Source organism: Coturnix japonica, chromosome 1 (genome assembly GCF_054131305.1).
Source record: "Coturnix japonica strain WE chromosome 1, WE-NBRP24, whole genome shotgun sequence".
In the NCBI taxonomy this organism is placed as follows: domain Eukaryota; kingdom Metazoa; phylum Chordata; class Aves; order Galliformes; family Phasianidae; genus Coturnix; species Coturnix japonica.
In genome coordinates this window covers 30,819,484-30,846,900 of record NC_140663.1, presented here as the reverse complement: position 1 = coordinate 30,846,900, position 27,417 = coordinate 30,819,484, and the positions used below count along the sequence as shown (strand labels likewise).

At 41.8% G+C, this 27,417-nt stretch overlaps 1 long non-coding RNA gene across 1 annotated transcript; it reads left to right on the top strand.

Moving 5' to 3' along the window:
• The first annotated feature begins 1,157 nt into the window (after positions 1–1,157).
• LOC146762344 (uncharacterized) lies at positions 1,158–27,021 on the top strand. Its single transcript, XR_014942293.1, has 4 exons — positions 1,158–2,689; positions 2,854–2,957; positions 16,292–16,384; positions 23,004–27,021. It is a non-coding gene; the product is annotated as an uncharacterized LOC146762344 (long non-coding RNA).
• Positions 27,022–27,417: the final 396 nt, after the last annotated feature.

Genomic DNA, 27,417 nt, shown 5'->3' with positions numbered 1-27,417 from the left:
CTGATTGGCTTTCCTCTGCAGTGGGGTGAGATCTAAATCCCATTTATCTTTCCTCTGAGCCATTCAGAGCTCTTGGGCAGTCCTTTTGCTTCCATATGTAAAGCTAGGGAGAAAATCCAAGCAAGAATAGAAACACACATTTGTCTCAACAAGGAGGAAGTGCTCATCCCTCTTCAAACCCCTATAAACTCTTGGAAGATACAGCAGTATATTCAGTGTAGATAGGCTAGTGATTATGTGCTGCATATAGCATGTGCAAACACTCATCTGTTAGTTACACACAGCGAAAGATGATGTTTCTTTTGTAAACAAAAAAATGCTGTTGTTCTGCATTTCTTTTTTTCCCTGACAAGACAACTATGAGCTTGGCATGGACTGACTCTTTGATCAAAGGAACAATTCATCTCACCGTGCAGCCTCACAGTTACCCGTCAGTGCAGAATGTGAGGGGCTCATTCAGCCACTGACCCCATCCAAGCATGAGAAAAGGGAGTGAGGGAAAACCTATAAAGCCCAAAATAAAACTGCGGATTCTTCTGGTTCTTGTCAGTTTCAGTCACAGTGGGGTAGAAGCAGCGGTAAATTCACTGAGGTTATATCAGATCAAACCAAGTCCGTTATAAATATCATTCATACAAACCATGTGGGCGAGAGAGAAACTGTCAGAGTCAGAGATGGGAAAATTGGGCTTCTGCTCTTCAATAAATTAAACAGTGTTTTTAGAGGTTTGTGTTAAAAATTGCAACAGCACATGTGTGCCTGTGCACGTGTGAGTGCACATATGTGCATACACACATAGTAGTGTCAACTAAAACATTTTAATAAAATATGGAGGTTTCATTGAGCGTAGCTAAAATTATAGCACGGTGTAAATCCAGGAGAATGAGGACTTTGGGGAAATGCTTCACGTCTTCCTCAGGGGTCACTTGAATGGCACAACCTGCTGGTGATGGAGACGGATGGCATGGCCCCAGCTGGCTTCACAGCTGCTGGGTAGTTCAGAGGGTTGTGGTCATAGACATGGGGTCTTTCAAAGCTATTTGAGAAGAGAAGACCAAAGCCCTTGCTCACCTACATGGTTGATAGGATAAGGTTTTCCTCTGTCTTCCAGCTGTATTAGAAATGAATTATAAGAATCTGAATGACATACACTTGTACTTAGTTGCCTGTGCTTGATGGCAGTATGTACTTATTTGGTTGGGGGTTGCTTTTGTTTTGCTTTATTTTACTTACTGAGATTAACAACCCATTTCCATGAAACAGTTAGGAGTTACCATCTGACAAGGTATTTTCCCTTATTGCCATCTTCCACTAGATCTAAAGCAGCAATTGAGCTACCAGAGTTAGATAACAAATCAGAAGTTAGTATACGTGTCAGGTCAGTAAAGAATTAATGAGAGAGAACATACAAACAAGAATATAAACATTATGATTACTACAGCCATAGGACAAGAGAATAGGAATACATTAAAACGGTAGGAGTGTACTGAACCTTCTCACAAGGGAACTATCTTTGTTGCAGAGATTTGAGAGACCTGAAGCTATATCACATTGCCTACAAAACAAGTAAATCTGTTTTCCTTTTATAACTTGCTGTATTTCTTTCTAACTTTGTGCTTTTTTATTTTTTTGAGCAGTTTTCAGCCGTTCTCTTTGCCACTGGGAGACAGAGATTCGATAGAAATCAGGAATACAGGGGAGAAAACGTATGAATCAGAAGCCCTAACTTCAAAATGGTGAAACGAAAAGATCCACTATTTGTCCCAAAATCTTCCTCTGTGTTTCTCTCTTGAGCACTATCTTGTACACTTATGCTGTAACTGTGATATGCATATATATATAATATATAAATGCCTATATCCATGTTTCTGGTGCAAACTGATAGCACATCCTTAAGAATAATTGGGAACAGCATTCACTTGCTCTGATTTCAGACTTTTACATAAGTCAATTTAACCAGATCTTGTTCGTCCTTATCATCAGCCTCAAAAACTGTGGCAACCTCAAAAATACAACAGTGTAACACTTTTTGGGATGCAGGACGTAAGCAGCAGCCAACACTCGAGAGCTTTTCAGACTGTGAGTTCTGGATGAGCAGACATCTCCTACTAACTCTGGGTGTCCCAGGGAGGGAGAAGATTCAGGATGCACCTTGATGTGAAAGGGATTGGTTTTAGACATGTTCCCATTCAGCAGACTCTGACTTATTTACTCTATAGAGTCTTTGGACATTCCAAACTGAATGATTGTTGTTGAAGTCTGAGGTCCTGGAGCTTAAAGCCAAATGATTCTTTTCTTTGGAGTTCTTTTGTTGCTGAAAAGGCTCAAGACAGTAACTTCTGCATGTGCATGTGCATATGAAGCCTCAGGAATCTGAAGGTGCAGAGGAGAAAGATATCAGTAAGGGGCTCTGAAGCTGCTGCTAATACAAGAGCAAGCAGACCAAGGACACATGCACTTGCACAGCTGAAGGACACAATAAACTGCAGCTCTCATGTTTCAGAGCTGGAAGAAAAGTTTGGCAATACCTTTGATGGAGTCACAACTGTCATGACCACACTACTGCTGGGCTATCAGCAACACCCCTTCACACCGGGGGCATCCTTCCTGCTCTGCCATATGTCGGCTTGGAGGGGGCAGGAAGATGAGTGGTGCATCCAGGAGTAGTGGGGTGTCCATCTGTCCAGAGGTAAAACACAGTGCATGTGCTGGGCTAGCGTCATCTGCAGGAAGGATGCTCTGAGTGTTGCTGGTGTCAGAATGTACAGAACCTCTTTGTAAAGCAGGTTTTTGTATCTCTTCTTGGCTACAGATGATTAATGGTATTTTCTATACTTTTATTTTCTATTGCAGCTGCCGTCCAGCCTCCTACAGCAAAAAATCTATAAGCTACTGCTACAAGTCACTAGGTGGAAGCATCTACCTTAATACCAGCAACATCGCTCCTCATGAGAGAGGTAAGCTTTTCAGTTCCTTCCTCATCTTTGATTTTTGCATCATCTTACACAATTTCTCATTATAAAACACTATGACATGTAATACTATTATTTTCTGGACACAGTGCTGTGCGTAGTACTTCAGCACAAGCCCAAGTCCACCACAGACCCTGACTCTTCAATGCCTGTGGATGTGTTTTAAGTCATGCAGTGAGTAGCACCCAAAGTACTTTCAGAGTCGGGACTTTATTCAGTGAGATCTGCAAGCATGTGTTTAAACTGAGTTCATAGGAGCACAAGTTTGAGTGGAAGGATAAGGACCAATATCAGCCTGTTTGCCTTGCAGACAACTTTATCAAAAATACAGAATGGCACCATCACAGAAGGGCTTTCTCTGACCTTTTTTCTCTACTAGTAGCTGCCATTTCATCCACATTGTGATTTCTCTTCTGACTTTCTCCACTCAGAATAGCTGTTTGTCTTGGAGAACCATCAGGACACCAACTATATAACAGCTGAGCAGACTTGTGAGTAGTATTACTGTGATGGGATGTATTGGTCCTTGACAGCTTAGCTCTGTCAACTAGGTGTCCATGGTCCACATGTCCTTCTTTCTCTTGGATTTAGTTTCCTAATTCTTCTCCAAATCTGTTGCCATCACTGAAGTCTGGAATATTCACAGGAGATACGGGGACAGTGATGTTATAGGAATGAGGAGACAAGTAGAGGAGGGCCATCCAGCTGGATGCTGCAGTCTGACATGTCGGAAGCTAAGACAGCAGGGTGATGATTTCTGGATGTCTCCATGCCTGTGGAAAGGGCTACTGTACTCTGACAGCTCTCAACTAGCTCTTTCTGTCCAGAGAAATGATAGAAACATCTCCTAATCTACTTTAGGCAACAACAGCAAGGCTAATTCTATTGAAGCCAACTAAGCTCATCCGATTTGAAAATCACTGACAGACATCAGGTGTGGGACCCCACAATGAAATGTTTATGGTGTCATTTCATAGAGAGACTGCACTTTGAAATGAAGTGAAAGTATGCTGGAAGCTTGCAGAGAAGGGCATGTGTAAGTGTAGAGAATTAAAGCACTATGGGGCCATTCGCATTCAGCATTTAGGGGAAAAAATGTTATTCATATTGCTCGTGTTTCTTCTCGATTGACAAGATGATCCTTTCCATTTGTGGTTACTGGTCTAGCTTTTGTCTTGATTTCCCTGTATTCTCAATTTGCCAGCTTTGACTTCATGTTATTTTCCTTTATAAATATTACTACTGAGCAGTGCAGCTCTGTGTAATTCATTCTGAAACGGACAAAGAAAATGATTTCTTTATGTTTTTCTTATGTTTATTTTTTCTTGTGCTAACATATGCAATGTGTATCATGAAAAGCAGTGTGTTATTCAATGCAGACTCAGTAACTGTATTTTAATTTGATGGAGAAATGCTTAATTTTCCTGCCACTCTTTTCTATCCCTTTCTATCCACACAGGATATCAGGCACCACTTTCTGTAACATAAATGAAGAATGCAAACTTCTACAGTTTGACACTCAGAATGACTTTTTAAATTGCATCTCTCTTATTTGTCTACTGATGGGAAATCTCAAATGTGATAAAGAAGAAAATACTCTCTTAGGCCTTCACTCACATTTATAGACTCTTATCTCTTGTTTTACCTATGGAGGACTCATTTGCTTCCCAGCTCACTGCTTGTTACAGGCAATAAATAAGACAATTAAAGGCAACTTGATTTTTAGTTTTAAAATGTTAAAGTTATAACCCACACTTATGTTAGAAAAACCCAGGTAATAATCAGAAGCATGTTCAATAGGCTGTGGAAGTACAGAAAACAGGAACATCAAGGGACTATTTGTGGAGATAGTTGGCAGTAAATGAGATGTGGATCTATTGTGTGCTATGACGGCACAACTCCCTTTGCAATTTCGGTTTCTATTTAAAGAGGCAGTGAACATATGAGCAGAGGAAGTAATTCTTTCCTTGTATGACCGCACCTGCAATATCGCTTTTGTATTCCAGGCAAGGGATTAGCAGAAAGCTGTGGTCAAGCTGGAGGACTGTTAAGAGAAGTGAGAGTCAGAAGGGGGAAGTCAGTGTGGGGGGGAGGATGCTTGGCCAGGTAGCCTGCGGGAATGCAGGGGCTGCACTGTCAGCTTGCACAGTCCCTGAGCTCAGTGGAGAAGAAAACCAAGAGAAGAGCAAGCAGTACTAACTTGCTGACTGCTCTCCCTTGGGAAGTGGTAGAAAGCTCATTGTTTGAAGCATGTGAAGCTAGTCTAAACAAGGCCATAATAAATGCTTGCTGGAGAACAACATAGCGCTGGCAGGGAGCATGGGATGGCCTAATGGGGCTTTTCCATCTGTAGAGTCTATAAATAACAGAAGGCACATATACACACACACAGGCACAAAGGTGTGAAACTTACAAACGCGTTTTTTAGAAGGCAGTTCACTTTCATAAGACACATTAAAAATGATCTGAAATCACCCAAAGACATGTACTGAACTTCATCTAGCACTTCTTTTATCTTAACTACCTGAAAGGAAGTTATGGCAAGGTCAGCCTCTTCTCCAAGGTAACTGCAATAGGACAAGGAGTGATGTATTTAAGTTGTGCCAGGGAGGATTCAGGTTGGATATCAGGAAACATTTCTTCTCAGAAAGGGTAGTGATGCACTGGAATAGGCTGCCCAGGGTGGTGGTGGGAGTCACTGTCCCTGGAGGTTTTCAAGAAAAGAGTAGATGTGGCACTGAGGGACGTGATTTAGTTTGGTGGCAATGGATTAATTGTTGGGCTTGGGGACCCCTGTGTTTCTCTGGTCAAATTCTGCTCTACCACCTTGGTCATAGTACCTGGAGAGTTCTTTGCTACTTCCTCCACCTGCATCCCCAAGGGGAATACCTCTCTGGTCCTCATACTCTTCCTCAAATTCCCCTTTCTGGGGTTATTTCTGGTTCTCTGGGTATCAAGAACAGAGAGGAAGGGAGAGTGACCCAGCCAACAGGCCTGCTGTTCTTGCTGGGCTGTGCAGTCCCAGGATGTTCAGGAAAACACAATAAAATACAAGGCAGTGTCGAACCATAACTGTCTTTGATTCATACTTAGTAACCACATGAGAGGATCCCATGCTTATAAAACTAAACTTCTTCAGCATTAAGAGAAACATTTATGAAGATACTGCCAGCACAGCTGACTTGCTAGTCTTCTGCAAACAGGCTGATTTCCTGATATCTCCTCCCTCCTGCAACCTGCATTTTCCTGCCAGGTTGCTGCACCTCTCTTGTACCAGCATTCTTGGTTGTGTCTTCTCTGGCGCCAGACAGGACCAGTCCCCCACCAACCACTCCCTTCTTGTCCCTGCCTCTTCTGTGCCACGTTGGAGCTGCAGGTTCATTCTGACTTTGTCTTCCCACTTTGTTTGGCATAATTTCATGCCACCCATATCTCCTATCTCTTCTGCATCGGGATGGGAGATGGCAGGGACAATCTGTAAATCTGCCTTTCTTTGTGTGTTCAGATGTGCTGCACATATGGACTCTCAATTTATCTTTGGTTTTGTCTCCAGTACAGTCCTAAATCTGTCGCTGCTCCATTTGCTATATGTCCTGAAGTTCCTCTGCCTCTGTTTTGTGTGGTGGCTTAGGTTTTTAATGGAGTTTTTTAAGTGGTTCTACCCAAACTACTACAGTGTGCAGCCATCTCAGTACTCAGTACTCAGAATCTGGCTGCTGGGTTTTGCCTCTTCCCAGCTGTTGTGAAGAAGTGCCCATCACTGTGGGGCCGCTAACACCTATCTCCTTGGAAATCGTGCCTTTGCTCTCTGGAGCACTGAAACCTGTGTGAGACTCCTGCTGGTCCTGCTAGGGCTGTGGTGGGCCAACCTTTTCAGCTCTTCCCCTAATATGCTCTTCTCTCAGTCTTTTCAGCATCATCAACTTTGCTTTGATCTACTCTAGTGGCTTTCCGCATAGCTCCGGGAAGATGCCTTGCATGCTCTAATTCTCATTCAGAACAATTATGTTCTGCACTTGGCGATGTCCAGGTATTACAAATTGTGCAAACTTTTCCTTAACTTTCTATATCACAATATTTGTCTGAATGCCCTCCAGGGAGCTCCTCTTCCAGAAATGGAGGAAATAATTTTTGGTGACCAGGGAGTGCTCTTCTAGCATTTTCCCAGGGCTGAACTGGGATTTCATGCTTCAGTGGAGTTTCCCACAGCTGTTTATGCTGCAGACTTCTCCCTGCGTTGTGTGAGCTTTGTCCCACCTGATGAGCAGGTCCACCCCAAGTTTCTCCTCTGGCTCTGGAGCTCTCAGAACTTCTCTCTGCAATCCTCAATGCTGATACCTTTTCTTCCTGGAGATTGCCCCTGCATCCCTGCCTCTTCATCTCAGATGCTGAAGGAGGAATATCCATTACAACAGGGTGCACACGTATGTATTCATATGCGTATAGGCATATGTGCTCGTGTACTAGCTGAGAAACCAGCAATGAGGCATAATGAAGTGAACACACAGTGTTTGGTTTTTAGGCACTGCCAAAAGCCCTGTGGTTTCTCTTGGCACCGCGGCTGCTCAGAGCTGGGGGCTCTTTTGTTGTCGTTCTGATAGTCTATACTCTGTGGTGGGGAAAGGACATGGATGCTAAAAGAACATTTGCCAGTAATTGTTCTAAACCATAATAATAATATTGATAGGAAGTGGCTAATAGTTTTGGACTATAAGCAGCATGTAGATGAGCTGAGCCTTAGGAAATAAATGGGTAATGGTAGTGGTGAATGGTGGGGAATGAGGACTGTCTCCCTTAATTTTGCAGCAAGAAATGCAAACAATATTCAATGTCACAGAAAGGGAAACACTCAAAAACATTTTCTAAGACCAAATTCTGGAAGCACTGCACCCAAAACAGTTGCGCATGCGGGCCTCTTTGCAGAATAATACTTCTGAAGAAGATAAGCACAGTCTCTCAGATCTCAGAGAACACGTCAGTGCCTGCTCAGAATGTGACAGTTTCACTCCAGCTTTGCAGTTTACTGTTGCAGGATTTCAGCATACAATATTAAGGTACATCCTTTTACTACTTTTATGTTAATACTGTCTTGGTGTTCCTTTGGAGCACTGAGCACATCTTTGGGGAGACCTACTGGAACCTGAAGTGTTTCGAAGGTGAATTCCCTTGTCCAGGAAAGCCTAATAAAGAAGTCCAGTCTCCAGTGAATCAATTATAAAGAGCCACTGAAGAAAACACAACATCTATGTTTTGCAGCCTTCAGAATGCCTTGGGAACAGCTCAAGGAGGTAGCCCAAGGTTGCCCAAGGAAGTTGTGGATGCCCCATTCCTGGATGCATTCAAGGCCAGGCTGGATGTGGCTCTGGGCAGCCTGGTCTGTTGGTTGGTGTCCCTGCACTATAGCGGGAGGGTTGAAACTGGATGATCATTGTGGTCCTTTGCAACCCCAGCAACCCCCAGAATCAACTATGATTCTATAATTCTTTGATTCTCTGTAGCTTGCTCTATGCAGCCTCACTGTGCATGTTGTAGGCAATGCTGACTTCTAAAAAGCCACCAGCAAAGCTCTCAGTGATGCTGTTGGGTCCAAGTTTCACCCATTACCTTCAGTCATAGCACGCTTCTAATGGTAGTGAAACACAGACAATTTTTCTGCAGATTAAAATCAAGGCCTTTTCCACAGGAGGCCCCAGAAGCCCAGAGAAATTGGTTTCCATGACTTTCTATGAGCTTCTACACGTTGGAAGCCACACGTGTCTTTTGCTGACTTGTGCCCCAAGAGATTATGGTTTGGAATGTAAAATCGTTGACAGTAATATATATTGAACAATCATTTTCTATTAGGAGATTGAATGGTAAAGGTTAGCAAATTAATCAGGGAGCATAGATACGAACACGTGCCTTCATAGCTTAGGACAAGTGTAGAACCTTTGTTTTCTCCACTCAGTTGGCCTATGTATTTCAAAAAGAAAAAGTTATATGTTCATCATTTTTCTTGTTGTCCAAGATCCCAGCAACAAAACAGTAGGGAACTCCCATTACACATTTTGGCTAAAGAAGTATTCTTTTCTGCTCTCTATAAAATGCTCAGGCCTAGTGATCCAAGTTAAACATTACTGGAATTTCACCGTAAGTCAAAAACAATATTAATTTTGAGCCTACATATTTTTCTTCTAGTAGGGTATGGAAGTTTAAATGCTGCAGACAATCTGTAAATGGGAGGGAGCAATGGATAAAAAGAGGGGAAAAAAAAAAGAACCAAAACAGGACTCACTTTTAACAACAAAGCAGGGGCAGCCTTGGGTGGTATGAACTTTTTTGGTATGATAGCGGGAATGAGAAACTTCCCCTATCTGTGGTCTGGTTCACAGGGAAGCTAAGGCTGGAATGAAGCTGCTGAGTTGTAATGGAAGATTTCTATGCCATTTAACTCTGTACTCCGACGTTTCTCCTCAGTGGGAAGCAAGGGGACTGTTATGGGATATTGGTGTGGCACTCCAAACTCACACATCCCATCCTCCCTTGCTGCTCAGGAGACACTGCAGTGCTGTTTATCTGAAGACTGCCACAGTCATCTTTTTCAAATTAAAATGGCAGTGTAAAGTTTTGTAAATGTTAGTTCTCCTAATTGACAGTGGCTTGTGTAATTAGAATGAAATCACTAATATTTTCTCTTGTTTTCTTTTTTATCGCTGCAGTTCATTTTCAGTAACTCAGGCAAGACCTTCATTTTTATGAAGACCCATTTTGACCTCTAAATATCTGATTTTTTTTTCTTCAGTGAGTGTTTATGCTCATCTGGTTTGAATTTAGCATTCTTATGAGTCATTTCACTTTGATACGAACACCATGCTATAGAAAACTTCTTCTAATATTTTAACATTTTAAATCAAACACCGCATACTGCATTACCAAAGCCCAGTTATGGAAATCTGTGGGTTACTTTTCATTATCAAGCATTGTGTTTGCTCTGTTTGTTGAATAGATGCTGCTCATAGTAAGAAGATATACAGTGCACATGTGTTCAAGTGTTTTACCATCTTTTGCTACCACATCCTTTCCCAGACTTAATAACAGCCTTTTTGGAAACAGACTCAGTAGAGGAAGGATGAGTGATTCTATAGGAAGTAGAGATGCTCAGCACTTCCTTACATCTGACATTTAACCCAGGCAAAAGTGCTATATTTATTTTTCTATCAACACTGATTTTATTACTTATTATGCTCTCACTACATGCATTTCCTGATGTTAAAGATATAACCAACTCTTTAGGGCTTTTCCTTTTTGTATGTGGGGGGGAAGCTTTTCAATAGATATTTTAAGAAACTCCAAGTGGTTTGCAAAAGAAAAGGAAGGAAAAAAGTTACAAGCAAGCCATAGGAAGGACCATATTTTAGAGGCCATTCTTACTTCAAAAATTAAATCTGAGTTTACTGGTATGTTTTGTGAGTTATAACTGAATCATCCCGTAAAACCAAATGGGTCAGTTCCAAATGGAAAACAAATGGAATATTTTAAAGTATTATTTATTTGCATTAAGTGGAAATATGTTCTAACAAGTTCAGACTCCACTTCCTTTCTCGACTGTTTAAATACATTTAAGCTCTTAAGAAAATAGAAAATACAAAGTTAAAAAATGACTTTTTGTCTTTTTTTTTTTTCTGAGACCCCCAGCTAGAAGTGTATTGATTTCTGAGTAAGTAGGAGTGAACTGCTTTAAACTAGACAAAAATTATAGTATGAGATACAGGGAAATGTAAGAAATCTGTTTTTCCATAAACACAACATGTTTAAGCACTCATTTACTATAAACAAACACTTAGCAATTTTAGAATTTATGTGTCTTCCCACATATGTACCAATTAGACTCACACTTAAGCCTTTTCCTAGCTTATGGCTCACCGGTTTCCTTCTTCAGGAGTTCTGACTTTCCCCTCCCTTCCATCAGGTCAAGTTAGCACTCAAGTAACAAAAGAGGGGGATTAATCTTCAGATGATTGTTAGCAGAAGAACCAAATCATTCACTTATTTGTATCCATATGCTAGGATGGAGAATACGTTTGTAGTTCATGTTAGCCATGCTATCATGATGGAATTAGGTAAGAAAAAAAGGCCTTATTTTTGAGTATGTTCTAGAACTGCATCGTTGTATATTTTTCAGTGACTCCAGTTTCGTGGGGAGAGTTCTTCTATTTAAGAGACATAAGTAGCATCCATCACATAGTTATGTGTGTGTATTCTCTGCTTTTTAATTGTGAGGAATAACAAGATCTAGTGGAGATACACCAGTTCGCAGTGTGGAAGTTTTGAGGACTTAAGCAATGAACATCTTGAAGGTTGTCGAAGTGGTGTCAGTTCCTGATTCTGCTACAAGTATCTTCCATTCCATGGTATTCACTGCTTGGGATTCTGGTATGCCTGCATTCACCTGCACGCAATGAACTCTTTTTACACCTACATTGTGTGTGGATACAAGGCTATGCTTAGCTGCAGGGATTAGTCAAGCCTTGGAGAAAGATTGTAATGGTTGACCACAGCCCTTACTCTCCTGGGCCTCCGTCATTCCCAGGAATGCAACTTATCCCTGGATGTGGTGCCAGTTCATTGGAGCAAGTGTTACCTGCAGGTTATATGGTAAATTTTGGTTGAAAGTGGTCAAAAGTTGCTTGTAGGGGGACTGACAGACTGATAGACAGTGTGGACGCGTTAGACTAGTTTCCTAAGGAATCCTGTTTTAAAAAGAGGTCAGAACTTCCTGACCACATGAGGATGTTATGAGAACAACAACAACAAAAAATTCAGACTGAGTTGCTCAGGTGCTATGATGGTGTAAACAATGTAAATTCATAGAGAACTAGATTAATTTTAGCATCTTCCCTTCCTCTTTAAAGTTGTGCATTGCAAATGGTTCCTTATGGTCTTATTGTTGGAGCCAGTGGTTCCACTAGTACAGACTGAGCACACAGTAGCAATGAAGTATCAGTGAACTATTGGCAGTGAATGAGGTGGAAATAGATTCAGCTTGTGTCCACTGAACTGCTAAATGTGTGTGTGGCAAAGCACAGAAATTCCTATTTATTTTTCCTAACAAGAGTATGCTTGGACTACAGCACTCATTCCTTCCTCCTGCAAGTGCATCAACTGAAATGAAATGAGTCTAACTTTTAATTATTAATTGTAATTGTAGTGCATTTGCTTCCCAGTGTGTCCCCTGAGGTTAAAAGTGAAGGAGCCATGGCACACACCTTTAAGCTTTCTTTCTTCTTAAAAAGCAGTTTGTGTTTTTTTTCTGGAGCACCTCCAAAAATCTCCAGCCCCCCTGTATGCTGCAGCTCAGCACCCAGGGAAAGGGTCTAGACTCACACATCCACAACAGGCATCTCAAATTAGGTGGTGCGAGCCCTGGCACGCAGTGACTTAGCCCCAAAATGTCTGTGTTTGTTTAAAGAGCTATATGCTGAGCCAGGTCAGTGCCTATTGCATTAGTCATAACAAGCTTTCAAGATTATAAATGGATAAAGTGCTGAGTAACTTGTGATTCAGCCTTATTATGATTTCTAAGTACATATTAGTAATACACTACCGGCTATTACACTACTTCCCTCCGATTCTCCACCTACACCCACTCCCTGCACAAAGCCAGGGCTGAGAAAACTCTGCTTATTTTCAGTAGCTGGTAGGAAATGTGGAATTTGCTCATCTTCCACTCAGAATTTCTACCACTGGCAAAAAGTTCCTTGTTTTAAACAGTTTGTGCTGTTTTTCTTAAAAATTAGAAAATTAAAAAAAGAGAAAATTTTTTACTACTTAGAAAATAGTAGTGACAGACAGCAGGCCAGTTCAAGTCAAAGCTACAGGTTTCGAGTCTTATATATATAGTAGTCAGTATTTCTTGCCTTTGTATTTACCATGAGTTACACACAGGATTTTTAAGGAAGAGTGAAAATTGAGCCATCAGGTGGTTTCTGTGGTAGAAGCTTGAATGTTTTATATATATAAAAAAAGAGACAACTTTGTTTCTTTTGGCATTATCTTAGATGAAGTTAATGGTGGGTGGAGGCTTCCTGGGAAGGAAATGTGTAGGGGTAAAAAATGAAATTGTGGTGGGCCGCCACCCTGTAGGGCCTTGGTGGAAACCCTGAATAATTATCTGAATGTTTTGGGTTGTGGAAGTTTGGGTCCTCTTCAGCCAGACTTTTGCAGAGAGGCAGAGTGTTGCGGAAAGCCTGTCTGTGCACCTTTCCCTAGAAGAACAGTCTGATCATCCCGCAAAGAGAGCATACCCTTATTCACTAGAATTGTATTTGACCAACTTTACTTACATGGAAGCATCTGTTATCCTAAGAAAAGACTCCTTTGAAGGAAGCAAGATTATTTGTGGGGTAGGGATCTTCAGTTTGGAGGGCTGGGGGAACATGGGAGCAGGGATGCTGGGCTCAGGGGGGTTCCAAGGATCACCTTCAAGAAGCTTTTCCTTGAACAGGGGTGTGGTGGCTCCCAAATGTGGAAGGCAGAGCTCTCTGGCTCCCACAGCCATTGACCAGAGAAAAACACCTGCAGTCTCTCACATACCTTTTCCCTCTCTCTCTTGGGCTGTTAAAGGATCCTGAAGAGACTGGGCTCATTATTTAGGCACCACAATTAAGAACTGAAGTTAGAAGACATGAATCTAGGAGCTGATGTGCAAATATACTGGCACCTGTCTTGGGGATGTGCTCACATATGTTTGCAGAAGTGATCAATTTTTAGGCATAAGCTCTGAAATAATCACAGATTTCTTTGGAAGCTCTGGTGCTCTTTGTCCCTCTTGGCAGTGTGGCTCAGAGGCTTTCCTAGGAAGGAGCAAGATTTGTGCTTCTTCATCTGAAGAACTTCAGCTTCTGTAGCTGACAAGTGCTTTGGGCACCAGTTTTGGGCTATTATAGAGCAAAGAACCCTGCTGAAGATGCATGAAGATATGCAAAACTCATGGATATGGAAGAAGATCCTGATGAACTTTTCTCCTTAATCTTTCTGTTAAGTGTCTGTACTGGAAGTGAGAGTCCCTGCTGGTCTGGTCCCTGCTTCTAGGGATGTTTATAAACTTATTTCAATCTGTGGATAAAAATAAAACCAAAATGGGGAGCAGAGCCAAGGACCTTAACTCACTTCTTTCACACTCCCCACTGTATCTACTGAGCTGCTCTGGTACTGGCCTGAGGACGCCAGCAAAAAGGGCCAGTCAGGGAAGCAGACAAAGGACATATCCATCATCTTCTTCTCCCTGAGTCCAAAAAGCCTTGGTGAGAAGAAACTGAGACGTGTGCACTCTGGGAATAAGTTCTTACCTTCATGACAAAGGAATTAAATGTGCTGAGATGATAGTCAGGGTTGGACTCTGGGCCACCCAGAGAAGTAAGTGTTGGGATAGCCCTTGTGTGGTAGCCTGGTGGAGCTCCTCCTCTGGAGGAGACCCACAGGATTCTCCAGACAAAGCGGAATCAAGCCCACACTCATTGTCTCCCAGTATCCTGATCTATGTATCACAAAGTACATTTTTTAAGTGATACCAGTTACTTTCATGACTTCAGTGGAGTGAAATGATTGCTATTTCCTGTGATGAAAAAGTGATCACCAGAGCTTTCTATTTCATAACTTTCGTTTCACTTTCTTTAGATGTTTGGATATTTTCCAGTGTTTCCTGGTAGCAGCCACTATAATGCTGTTTCAAGTGGAGAGCTGTGTGAGTTACAGCACTGTTAAATTTAGAGCTCATCCTGGAAGTACCCGAGCTCATCTTTTTACCCTCTCTCTCCATCCCTTAAGCACTGCTCAGTATTTGAGATTTCATTCTGAGGTCCTCACTATACCACCCAACCTCCTCTTCGTGCTGAAATCTAGCTATTACAAAACATCTTGACCTCTAGGAGGTTAAGTAGGCAAGCTTACATTAAATCCAGAGACATTTGGGTAAGCGCTTTCTGACAAAAACCGTTTTATGTGTTTGCAGCTCAAGATCTGGTTCGAAGTGTACTTCATAGAAAACAGAAAGGCAAGAAATTCACATTGAGAAGTGGGAAGTTCACAATCAGGTTAAAGATATGGAAGGGAAAATAAGTTTTGCCATCTACTATTACTGTTCTCTCCCATGATTAGCTGGGGGTCAGCATGGTATAATGTATTGATTTAAAATTTGTGTATGCAATCCCATATTAAGGTATTTTGTGCCTATAATTCTAGCTGAAGGTATTTTCTGCATTACGGGAGTGATTGAAAAGCACGTTTATAGCTATCTGTGATAATAAGGAAAGCATCTGTCTGTGTGCTCTTCCTGTAGGGTGGCCAGAGTAATCACAGGACACTGCAGGTCTGCAGGAAAGCCGTGTCTGTAGCCTGTTTTCTTCTGTCATTGCTTTTCCGGAGGAGATACCACAGGGCTCATGTCGAAGCCTGTAACTTCAGCTAGAAGTGTCCTTTCTACAGATGAAATTTTTACAAGGTTTTGGCATCCTTGTCTGCAAAGTAATCAGAATGACAGACGACTTACAGACTGTGTACTCAGCTGGGCATCTAGAGCCCATCCTGAAGATAAGCTACATCCATCAGAGGGGATTTGAGGCTCAGCCCTGCTAATTGTCTTTCTCTTTTATCTTGCTACTTTATTTCCTCCAGCTTTTTCTTTTTTCTTTCCTTTCTTTTCTTTTCTCTTCTTTTCTTTTCTTTTCTTTTCTTTTCTTTTCTTTTCTTTTCTTTTCTTTTCTTTTCTTTTCTTTTCTTTTCTTTTCTTTTCTTTTCTTTTCTTTTCTTTTCTTTTCTTTTCTTTTCTTTTCTTTTCTTTTCTTTTCTTTTCTTTTCTTTTCTTTTCTTTTCTTTTCTTTTCTTTTCTTTTCCTTTCTTTTTCCCCATGTTAAAAATCATTACAGTGTTTTTTGGACCAGTACAGGGGTCACAGATCTATTTCGATCCCACTCTGGTGTTATACCTATAGTGTAAAAGGAAGCGCAGTCTTGTTTGAATTACCATTGCGCTGCATTTGGATGCTGTTGTGTCTGGTGGTCAAAGCAGTGGGAAAAGTAGCTCATAATCTGTGAAACACATGAGCTACATTCCTGCGACACTTAAATATTTGGCAGAGAGAGAGTGTTGACTGAAAGGGAGCAAGGCGCTGTTACCTTTCCTTGTAGTTTGCTTCATGTTATGGCTAAGAATGCTGCTGCATAACAATTTTTAATTGGATTTTAGACAGGCTAAGAGGGCATTTGCTTTATCATAATATTCTTCTTCTTCTCTCTCTCTTTTTTTTTAATTTTTTTTTTTTTAATTTTTTTTTTTTTATGCAGAAAGGACATATTTTTCACCGCACACACCGCCTGCTACTTTCCCAGCACGTAATTGACAGCATCTGGGAGGGAACCTCATGAAACTCACTGCAGGTAAAAATGACTGATCCGTTGCTAGAAAGACCTTGACTGTGTTCTCAGCTTCTATTACCTATTACCGAGTTTAACCTGCGGGAGATCAATTGCTTGCATTGAAAAATGTGGCAATATAATAACTAATACTTCATTTATAAACGTCTCTTTTCTTCGCCGAGGACAGAGAAGAAAACAAACCTTGTGCACTGTACCCAGCCCCACTAAGACACTTTGGAATACAAGAAGGTGTAAGTGGGAAAAATGGCAGAATTTAATACAGAGCCCAGTACTTGTGAATATTTTGTCACTGCGTCAGTCTCACCTATCCGAGTCTTGCTGAGTTTATTTAGCCAGAATTGCTTCCTTCACATAAGGGCATCAAAGGAAACTTTGAACCTTTGAACATCTCCATGCACTCTCCCATGATGCCATGGGATGCAATTTGACACATCCTTATGTCTTGCTGCAAAAACAAGTCTGGCAGGCTACAATACCGGATGCTTGTTATTTTGGGCACTTTGATCAGAAGAGCCACCCAAATCATCATTACAATGTGGTGCCCAGGGAAGCCCTGTGACAAATACTTTGTGCTGTGGCCAAAGCACCCCAGGTGTGCGCTGTTTGCAGCATCTCACCCAAGAACCAGGCTTTCCCTGCTGTGGTACCCAAGGCTGTGCATTCCTGATGTTTTCTAACCCAATATAGTGTCTGTGTTCTAGCTAAGAGAGCTGAAACTCATGTTCTGCATGGGTACCAAAGGTGAGATGGGCTCAGGAAACTGAGCATTCATTCATCAGAGCTCTGCATTAATTTCCAACCCACTACATATATGTGATACTAAGATGCATGTGCACAAAAAAATCATATCTGCAACATCATGTGAGTATTAATTTACAGTGCGTATACAATAGGGACAGTATATCCTTCTGAAAGCCAGAAGCAGAAGACCTTAGAACTCTGCTCATGCCTGTAGGACTCACTTTCAAAATGGCTTTTCACGTTGCTGCTTTCTTTAAAATGCTGAAACTTTCTCCTTGGTTACACAACACTTTGCCCATAGTCCAGCTAAGAGCTGGCTACCAGCAGTCCCCAGGGAATCAGCTGGCAGCACACACCCAATTTAGACAATGACCTTAGTGACCATGGACTATGAATATCTGACATTCTATTACCAGGGTGAGACAGAGGCTTGATCTGAAGGGTGAGGTGATGTCAGTACAGGTGATGAGGTGTTCCTGTGTTGAACTGGTAATGGGAAGGAAAAAGAAGGTACAACGCTACAGGATCCTCACCTTCCTTCTCCCTCTCCTACTTCCTACCAGGGCATAAACTGCCCATGTTCGTTTTGTGTTGTCAAACAAGCAAACAGACCTTTTTCTGAAAAACACTGTTAAAAGCAATAATAAGGATAATTATCATTACCTGACAAATAACCATTGAATCATAGAATAATTAAGGTTGCAACAGACCCCTAAGATCCTATCTTAGGACCTTAGGACCCCCTAGTCCCATCACCACCATGCCCACTAACCATGTCCCTCAGTGTCACATCTACACACTCCTTGAACACCTCCAGGAATGGTGGCCCTGTTACCTCCCTGGGCAGCACCTCCCTTCCCATACCTCACCATTCTTTTTGAGAAGAATTTTTTCCTAATATCCAACCTCACAGTGTATGTTATAAACTCACAGTGTATGTTACTGTATATATGCAATACCACTTAAGTTATGCCAAGGGCTCAATATATCACTCATGGTCTGCCTCAGGGCTTTGTAGCCTTGGGCTTCAGGGGCCAGGTCTGGAAACACGAGTGTGTTTAAGAGCATTTGTTCCTGTGGACTCTCAGTTTAGCTGTAGTGCTGAGGAGTCCTGGCTGCAGCACAGCCCAGTTGTGCTCAGAGCTGCACAAATGTGCTGCGGTGGGATCTTTATAATGTCTCAGCTTGATAAAAAAAAAAAGGAGCCTGTGGGAGGAAGGTTTGTGTTGGCTATAAACCAACACGTGCACAGTTTAATAACATACATCTATGTTCAGTGATTTCAGCTCTTATCTTTTAATTAGAAGCTATAGGACCCTAACCCGATTTTAAACAACTTACAAGTGCAGATTTTATAGTCTTACCTTTTATTTTCTTTGTACTGAAGTAAAGTAGTGAGAAAGTCACTGTTAAAGAGAACGCCTTCACAGTAACTATTATTCCTGAACAGATTTTGAGTTTTTCTACCAACTTTGAAGTTGCCATTTCCAGGTCTCCTTAATTAATCCTGGGAACAGAAAAATCTGGCAAACACGTATTTTGCTGGTTTGGAAAACCCCATCCTTATGTGGTCTTTAATTATGTTAATTAATTAGTCTTATATAACTCAATTCGCACAGCTGAATAGACCTAATTAAGAATAAGTACATTTACAAGCTATCTTGTTACGGCGGCATTAAGGGTAATGAGTTCATTAAGTCCTATGCGAAGACATTATCAGGCTGAGCAAACAGGCTGCAACGTGTTGGAGACACTCACGACTGGGGAAAGGAGGCTCTGCCAGCAGAGATAGCATATCAGCCCCCAGAGCATTTGCTTCAAAGATCGCAGATAACACTGGAGGGCTTAATGAGGGTGTATTTTTAAGATGTAAATAGGAGTGTGTAGTGGGCACATAAATTGCATAGCACTCATACCCTCTTTACTGGCTTACGGAAGCAAAGAAGTAAAGGCTACAAGGTTACAGTGCTGCCTTTGTTTTAGAGTTTTCTGCTTGTAGATCAAGCGCTGTTATGTAGCATGGGCGTGCCTGGCTGTGCTTCCTCACTGCAAGAGTAGCGTGGGCTGTCATAGCTACTGTGCACGCCTGCAGTTTGAGCCCTGGTGAGTCCAAAACGTTGGACTGATAACTTAAACAAAAGACATCTCACAACACCGTTGTGCTGCTCCGCTTTTAAAAACCTGAACTTTCAAAAAGCCTCTTTTGGATGAAAATAACATAAAACACTTTATGGTGATACTGAAAACAGAATTTATTTTATGATACGCAGGACCGATAATTGATTCTTTAAAAGTTTGCTGTGTTTTCACATGAAACGTTAAAATGTTATGTGCTGAACTGGCAGACACAGGAAATTTTTAATATGCTGAAATAAAATGTGCTTAAATAACCCTCCACGATACTCCCGCATTCTTTGCTTTGCTTATATTGAGAACCAGCCGTCACTTTTATGTTCTAATAAGTTTCATATGTTTGGTAGAGGAACTGTGTTTGGTTAATTCTAACCTTTAATTAGTAGCCTCTGGATTGGTGTATACCCCAGGCACGGGGATGTTATTAGTGTGAACTGAAAGCTATGTGTGTTACTCCATAACAGATCAAAACAAACCTTGTATGCTCTGACAGCATTAAACCCCACTGAGACCTGGTGCAGGATATGGTTTTCCACTTGCAAAAGAAAATTGTAATTCACAAGCCTTTGCCAGATGTTGTTCCCCCAGTACCTCAGCTTCATTACATACCTACTGAGTAGGTGGTCACCTAAGGTAAAGCTGAGTGTGTCTTGTTAGAGCGTTTGCTAGACCAAATAATTTCTCCAGCTTTTTTTTTCCTTCCTTTTTTTTTTTCTTTTTTTCCTTTAAAGGACAACATCTCCCATTAAAAGGACATGCTAGTAAATGGCTCTTTAATATGAGTAGGATCCTGTTCTTTTCTGATAGGACTGCAGACCCACACTCATGATCTCTCACAGTATGAAGATTTAGAGGATGGAAGGAATCTGCTGAGGACTTTGCTTCTGCTGAATAGTGCCACTATAGACACATCCCTATACCTAAAGGGAGCCTTCAGACAGGAGGGGAGTCAGCACTTTGAAAGGGTAGATAACAACAGGATAAGAGGAAATGGTTTTAAGTTGAAGGAGGGAAGGTTTAGGTTGGATATCAGGGGGAAGTTCTTTACTATGAGAGTGGTGAGGTGCTGGCACAGACTGCTCAGAGATGTTGTGGATGCCCCGTCCCTGGTGGTGTTCAAGGCCAGGATGGATGGGGCCCTGGGCAGCCTGGTCTAGTGTTAAATGTGGAGGTTGGTGGCCCTGCCTGTGGGTTGAAGATTCATGATCCTTGAGGTCCCTTCCAACCTGGGGCATTCTGTGATTCTATGATTCTGTGACGCTGACATTGTATATTTGCACACTCAGCTGTAAAGACAAAAATACCACTTATCTATCTGAAATGCTGTTGAAACTTTTCTCAATCAAGAATATGAGGCAGGATTGTGGACAAAAATTCAAATAAAACAGTGCTCCATAATTAGAAAATGAGAAAGAAATTTTAGATATAACTTCATTCAGTAATTTTATGTAAACTTCAGTAAGTAAAATGGGAGATTTTTGTTTTAGTATATGTAGATAGGTTTTATTTGTTCCTCTAGATTTTGTAAGCACAGGCTTACTAGCATGGCCAGGAGGATGAGGGAGATGATCCTACCCCTCTACTCTGTGCTGGTGAGGCCACAGCTGGTGTACTGTGCCCAGATGTGGAGTCCTCCACACAGAAAAGGGTTGAGAGAGTTGGGGCTGTTCATCCTGGAGAAGAGAAGGCTCCAGGGAGATATGAGGGCAACCTGTCAGTGTCTAAAGGGGACCTATGAGAAGGAAGGGGACAGATTCTATAGCAAGGTTTATTGTGTTAGGACAAGGGGAAACTGATTCAAGCTAACAGAGGGGAGATTTAGAATCATAGAATCACAGAGATTTAGGTTGGTTATAAGGAAAAAGTCTTTTAGGGTGAGGATGGTGAGGCACTGGAACAGGTTGCCCAGAGAGGTGATGGTTGAACCATCTTTGGAGACATTCAAAGCCAGAATGGACCAGGCTCTGAGCAACCTGACACAGCTGTGGGTGTCCCTTTTCATTGCATGGGGGTTGGACTAGGTGGCTTTAAGGGTCTTTTCCAACTGAAAAGATTCTATGATTTTATGATTCTATAAACAATTGCAAGGATATTTTATATGAAAAAAAAAATCAGAAAACTCTTAGAAAGAAATTAAATTCTCCTTGGCTTCTGGAGTTTTTCAAAGCATTAGACATATGATTGACTCTGAATGCTGCAAGTATGATGCATTACAACTCTTTGGGATCATAGAAATCTTATCTGTTACTATGGTGAAAACCAGCCTGTGAACACCAGATGGTCCATGGTAATACTTACATGATCTATTTTTGACAGGACTGATGTCAGCTTCATACTAAATGGACAGGTCCTGTGTTGAGCTGGCGCACAAAGGAGGCTCAGTGCAAATGCTAGTGGTGCCATGGGGGAGATGAGCATCCAGGTTTGCTTACAGAAGCAGCCAGGAGAGTCACGTCCCTAGGCAAGGATGCTCTCCTGCAGTATCAGGCCTGCCTGAATGCAGACTGCATTGCTTTGTTGATTGTTATGATACTACGTAAGTAATGTCTCCTCAAATGTGTGGCAGCAAGTACATTTCTTCTGTAAAAAGCCTGGTGTGTTTCTAGCTCTGCTGGCTGGCTCCTCTGTCAAGAAAGTCAATAGGAAGTTATTTAGAACTAGACGCACAGCAAGTCTTAGCTATTTTGTTACAATACACAGACTGCAATGTTATTTCTTTGTCTAGGAATACAGTGCCAGCATCCCAGTTTGAGAAATTACACCGCATCTGTCCTTTCGCACATCTTGCGTTCACTGGAACTACTTCTTCTGTCCATGTAATCTAGGACAAAATTATTTTCTCTTACCAGCAGCAAAAACAAATAATTTTTCTGAACCTGGCTTTAAATTTTGTGTGTGAACGAAGCAATAAAATTTGCAGGCCAACCTGATCTAAGCTCTGAGGCTTGCAATTAAGGTTGGACACCCAGAGTTGTTTTTCCCCTTGTTCTCCCTTGCTTCCCTTTCTCTTCTTTCTAAATGTACAGACTGAGGAAAACCTGCCAGCTGCTATTCCAACAGCCTCTGAAACTTATGTCCTCCCATACAGATTGATTCTTTCATGCACATTATCGTCCTGAGATTAGATCCGGATTAATCTCTCCTTTAGATGGATGACTTTCAGCTCCTTGAGAGAAACTTGAACAGCACAGAAAGAGTTCTGGTCAAAACTGCAGATCAGCTGTAAGCTTACATCCAATTGCACAGGATTTCCTTTGGAGGAATGAATGAATGAGAGCCATTTTATTTGTCAATTACATTGTTTGCCTCCATTGACATTGTTTGTCAAGCAAATTAATTAGTGAAAATAAGCCACATAACCATCAAAACATTCAGGCAAAGCTTCACTCAAACTAACATGTTCAATGAAACAGAAACTTGGACTGGCAGCTCAGTGTTTTTACACTATTTGTTGATTCTACTGACAGCTTTAATCATTGCTGAGCTGACACTCCAGTGGAACAAATGAGTAAATAAAATGTCAGTTTTGCTTACGATGACATTGACCATAACTGTTCAACCTTGACAAGCCTGTATTTGTAGACAAGAGGATCACTTCTTTAGGTTTTCTGGCAAGAAAAACACAGCTAAAACCTGCACAGACACCAGCTACCACAACCATGGACTGTAACCAATGGAAGCTGTTATTTCTATTTTCAGTTCTTGGAGAAAAACTAACGGTGTCTTTTTTTTTTTCCCTGCTCAGAATGACGGAGCAGCTGCAACATGTGCCCGGTTCCAGGTCTAGGAGGAGAAGCCCAGCCTTGCTGAAATCAACAGGAGTTTTGCTATCGGCTTCTGTGGGCTCAGCATTGGCTCTACCCTCAGTTAGAGGGATTATGTGAAACTTTGTGTTTTTCTTTGAAAATTCTGTGTCAAAGGGGTCCTTTGTTTAAAGCATAACCTGAGTTGTCTGTCAAGCGTGGGCCCCGATCCAGCAAAGCACTTAAGCACATGTGTAGCTTTGTTGAAACCAATGGGACTACCGCTCATATGCTTAAAGTCACGCGTGTGTTTAAGTGCTTTGCCAGCCTGAAGCCTTTCAGAAGTCCTTTATATCATGTTGATTTCAAAGCACTTTTAGTTATGACATCATCGTGCTGTTCTTGGCAGGGAATGAATTAATAAATGAGACAAGGAGAGGTCCGGCAGGAGCTGCTGGGGGAGTGGGACACTGCATTCCTTTCAAAACAAGGCCCTGGCAATAAGTTTTCAGGAGACATGAATCAGCCACGTAGGCAGTTATAAATAATGGGGCGCAGCCGGGCTGGGTGACATACCACTGCACTGCGTGTATTGCAAGAACATATCAATACTGTGCACTTTCTGCATTTAATCTTCCCGCAGACTTGGCATCCACACACCCTCTGAGGCCAGTGGGAGTCTGGTTTGTGGGAGAACCGACTTGCTCTTGCTCTCTGCATGGGATTTTTATGCTATTTCATGAGCTGGTACTGTACGGCTGGAGAACAGCGCTGTCACTTACACCAAACTATTGGCAAGAGAGTGCTTCACAGATATCAAAGCCAAGCAGTCTACATGAGGATACAGCAATAAGCACAGAGATGGGTGGAGAGATGCATATGCCCTCAGCACATGAGCTGAGCTCTCCAGAGGGATGCTCTCTTGCATCCAGGACCCTGTGGCTGTGCCTGTGCTGCTGTTTGAACCCTGGGATTAAAGTTAAGCTTGACCTGTATGCACAGTTCTGCTCAGATTTTGGGAAATGCAAGAATGCACCACCAGGATGTGGCCACATTGATCCTTATTAGCCAGCCTGGTATCTCATTGCCACTGTCCAAAATGAACTGGAGATTACAGAGAGTCCCATCACAGCACTGACACCTCATCCCAGCTTTCAAGGCTCAATGGGTTCCATGAGCAGCATCTCCTGGGTGGGACGGTGGTTAACACCACACTGGTTTCTCTTCTCGTCATGGCTGAGGATACCTACTTGGGAAGGGAGGTAGCTAAATGGAAATGAAAGAGCACTATGGGCAACAGGGGAAAAGAGAGCAGGTGTAGAGGGGAAGAGGAAGGAGGAAGAAGAGGAGGAAGAAGAGGAGGAAGAAGGCATCAAACAACTGACAGAAGAATGCAATGTTGCAGGAATAACTGAAACTCTCATTTGGGACCTCTCACCAGGGGACAACCAGTGTGGTTGTAAGAAGCAAGGAAATCAGAGACTCCAGCAATGCTCAGCTGTAACAGCATGAGCACACTCAGAAAAATGTGCCAATGGGGGAAACAGGGAAATTTGGGGCTGGAAATTTGGTACCACAGAGAATCTGACCTCTTGCTATCTGCAAAAGACATCAGTGCCCCCTCCACACTGCTGTACTTAATTAAAATTGGCATTGACCGCATGAACGGGAGGTGTAACAGAAGCTATGGAAGCTTCAAAGCTATTTGCACACAACAAAATATAGATAAATTGTGGAAGTGTAGTAGTTTTTTCTTTTGGAAAGTTTCTTCTAAGGAAGCCACTGTGCTGCAGATACTGGCAAGCAGCTGGGAGAACAAACTTCCAGCACAGTGGAGGCCGCTGGGAAGAGAGGCCAAGCTCTCTGTCAGAGACCCAACATCATACGCCTTTTGTGTTGAAATCTGTGAAAACTTGGTAAGAATAACAAGGGATTTATTTATCATTTCTAACAGTTTGGCCTAGTTTCTCATTTTTTTTCTCTCTTTGGATTTGTTTACTTACTACTGATAGATTATTTTTATGCCATTCATGATCAGAATACAACAAGCCATGTGGTTAAACAAAACAAAGCAAAACAAAGCCAACTAGCTTTCTAGTCTGAAAGGTGACATGATTTAGATTATTTCCTTGAACTAGGACCCAGCATCCGCTTTGATGAAAGTTACAGGAAAGCTCTCAGCAGCAGCTTAAACACACACTGCCAAGCTCACACCAGAGAAGGAACCACTCGCACACTTTCCAAAGGATGTTTTGCATCCTGTTATTCCAGCACCATGTGGCATTTCTGCTGTCATGTAGGCTGGAATTCTGATTTCAGTGAGGAAACTTATTTGGTGATGGTTTATAAGCATTCATCTTCCCTTTCTGATGTGTACATTGCACAGGGCTAGAATGTGGTACGCAATAAAAGCCTACTCCGAAGTCCCTTGTAATCAATGATAAACTAGCTGTGATTTCTCAGAGACTTGGATCAATTTCTCTTCCTGTAATTGCTGATATAGGAAGAATGTTATTTTTGCTGTAGTACTTGCATTAAGAATCACAGCTATCATTTGATCAAGCTTGTTGCAATGTGTTTGCTAGCAAGACACTTACATTCTTTGAAGGATTTAGATCTGCTAAAACATCTGGGAAAGGAGAGATAATGCAAAATGCAATTTTAATGTATGTAAATGTAACATAAGATGTAATGCAAAATGTGATTTTTATCCATGTCAGAAGTGAACCACTTTTTACGATCAGATTTTTATCTGAAATTCCTATGAATAATGTACTACAACTCTGACATTTCTTGTTTTAGGGCAGCTACTTCCTAATGATTCTTTCTTTGAAAATGCTTCAGGAGCAAGGCAAGGAAAAGAAGACCATGTGATAATTCAGCACAGGGTATACATTAAGTTTCTGGTGCCTGTCATAATCAGCCAGCTTGTCTCAGTGCATGCCACTCAGCATGGCAGTGTCTGTGCCAGATAAGGGGCAATCCCTCCATCCCACCCCCAGATCTTTGTCACTGCTCTCCTTCAGAGGAGCAGTGAGATCCTTGGCCAGAGGTGGTCAATGAGGAGTATTATCAGCCATAGGACTTGGCTGCAAGAACACTTCCAGCCGTGACGGCCACAGGTAGGACTACGGCAATGGCCATGGGTCAAACTGAGCCCACAGTGGTCTCACCACACAGATATACAAAAGATCAAAGCCACCAACAAACACACCTTTTAGAAATCACTAAGCTATCTAAACCATACACCAGAGAAGAGTTAGATGTGAAAACATTCCTTGAGATTCTCACAGGGATTGAGGCAAATGGCTGTATTAAAGAAAGAGGTCTGGAAGGTTAGAGGAAGGAAGCATTAATTTAGGTAGGGATGCCAGGGCATGGACGGGCTGCGGGTGAAACTGACAGCACCTCCCAGAAAGAAATGGTTGCTATATAGCGTTAGAAATTGAGGAGGGCAGAGGTCTCCTGCTGGGGCCGGGAAGGAAATTTCTACACCAGTGCAGGGATCAGGAGAGCACCTGGTCACTATTTGCTGCTTTCCTACACAGTTCTGCCTGCTCAGTTTGGCTGTAAGTGATGGCGTTCATCACTTTTCAGAGATGGCATTTCTTCTGTATGATGCTATTTACTCAGGGAGTATGAGGAGGTAACCCGTTGATTATCTTAGCGGACAGAAGGAATGGAAAGTCAAGTTTCAAGCTATTGCCATGACTTAAGAAACATGCAAGGCTTTTGCCTCTGGACATAATCAAGTCAACGTGTTCAGTATTGGTTTATGCTTAAAAAGCAAAGTAAAAGCAGATGAAGTGTATTTATAGGCTCATCAGCCAATGAATGGATGAAAGGGAAAAAGAAATTAATGGGAAAATGTCAGCCAGGATAGAGGAGGGACTCACTGCGAAGTTCATGTCCAGACCAACAATTTGGAGTTAATTCCAATGACTGGAATATACTGATTTACAGTAGAAGATAAATTGACATTTTATCAACTTTGAATATAAAATAAACCAGTAAAATCAGCCTAATGTGAGGGAGATTCTTTTGTCAGACTACCACAGTCTGGGAGAGGCTAAGGGGCACTGAGATCTGGCCACTCAAAAATGTGTGGTTTTGATTTGAAGCTCAGAATCTTAAGTAAAAAGAGTGAAAACAACAAGCAATGTTACAGCAACAAATCCAGGGCTTCTTCACATTCCTCATCCTCAAATAAACCTGGGGATGACTGAGAGACATGAAGAGGAAAGGAAAGTGGAGAAGTAAAATATTACTCCTTTCTGTCTTTGTGTCTTTCTGCTCTTCCAGAATCTCTGCTTTTTTCAAGGTAAAAATCTCATTTTTAAAAGCAATTTTTGGCAACATTAAATACAAGGGCAAGCAGAAAGAAACAACAGCCTTGTTAATTGAAATGCGAGGGCA